The sequence below is a fragment of the Psammomys obesus genome, unplaced genomic scaffold (genome assembly GCF_907164565.1).
Source record: "Psammomys obesus unplaced genomic scaffold, mPsaObe1.curated_primary_1811, whole genome shotgun sequence".
Classification (NCBI taxonomy): domain Eukaryota; kingdom Metazoa; phylum Chordata; class Mammalia; order Rodentia; family Muridae; genus Psammomys; species Psammomys obesus.
This window is the reverse complement of record NW_026596413.1, coordinates 46,904-48,597: the sequence shown is the minus strand read 5'-3', so window position 1 is coordinate 48,597 and position 1,694 is coordinate 46,904.

Sequence of the window (1,694 nt, the reverse complement as noted above, 5' to 3'; positions counted from 1 at the left end):
ATTAGTGGACCTGGAGCGGGGCATGGAAGGAGATGAGGGAGGGAGGGTGGAACTGGGAGGGAATGAGGAACTGGGCTACAGCTGGGATGCAAAGTGAATAAAATGTAATTAATGTAAAATAATAAATATTAAAAATTAAATATAAATAAATAAAGTCTTTTCTAAAATGGACAAACTGAATTGCAAACTCATTACTTACAAAGTATCTATAAAACATTTCCATTAAGGCTGTTAAGTTTTTAGGGTAGGGGCAGCTGAGGTGGCTGTAAGGTTTGTCACAGAATCATTCTATGACTGTGTCTCAACTGTAAGTCAGTTGGACACTGATCATGGACTTCCACATGGTTTGTGGTGACAGTATATACAGTGAACATCCATGTGAAATCTTGAGTCAATACATGCCATGGGCCTCAGCATAGTCTCCTGTACAGAGCACAGACACCAACACTGCCCTCTGCCACAGTCTGGGCCACAGACACCATCAGAGCCCTTGGCAGCAGCACAGTCCAAGAACATTAGCATGACCTCAGGTGGCAGTGCAGAACACTCAAGATATCTATGGACATCCTCATGGATTCAAGTGGAAGATCATCTTAATGCCCTTCTGATGCAAAATTCCCAAATAAACAAGAAAGATATTCTGGAAAAAAAACTCGCAAGATCAAGTTAATGAGCTGCAGGGTAAACAAAAATCCCTTCCAGTTTAATCAAGTTCAAGAAGAAATCCTACAGAAGCTGATCACTAGAATCTTGAAGAATTGAAAGAAGGAAAAACAAAACAGCCCCCTTCCAAAAAAACATATACAATAAATGAAACATTTCATGAGCATAAAAAGGAAAATTATTTAGGTGGGAATGAAGTATATATAAGCAAAGAGAAAGAAGGAATTCCAGGTTATTGTAGGGCAAACATCCCAAGTAGTAGAAACTGAGCAAAACAAGGAAAAGTTGAGAAGTGGAAGAGCCTTGTGCAGTTAAACAATTGGGAGTAGGACAAGCTCTGCACATCATTAGACTTCACACTAGACGTTCTGCTGTAGATGCACTGAAGGGCAGCATTGCCAGTTACTCTTGCAGATGAAGGGAAACATCAGAGTTTTAATCCAAACTAGGATCTGAGTGACGTCATTGCAAGACAGATGAAAAAATGACAGCTTTTGAAGCATAAGGTTCCACTACACAGCAGTATGCAAACACAGGGTAACATGCCAGCATAAGCTGCCCTGAACCAATAAGAAAAAGAGCATACATTGTGCTGTATTTTGCTGAAAACTATTAACTAATCATATTCAGGATGACTTATGAGCAGGCTCCAATGTGAGAAGACCATAACTAGCAGGATTTGCTGCAAAAGGGCTGGCTCCCAGGCTACAGGGAAAGAAGAGAGGTGCTCATCCTCAGACACATTTTATGGATTAAATGTGCCCTTTCCATTTCCTGTTTGACAAAAAATCACCTACTTTTCATGAAACTGGTAAGTCTCATGATGGGAACACTCTCATTAAATGTCAGCTGATTCAGAGTAATATAGATGACACTGGTAATTTCTGTACAGTGAAGCTGCAAATTCTCCTGGGCTTATTGGACCTGATATAAATGAAAGGAATGACACAGTTTAAGATATCTGGTACTGTAGGCCAGGATGAAAGTCAAAATTTTTGGCAGCTCTAACATTATAAAAAATGTAAGATGTT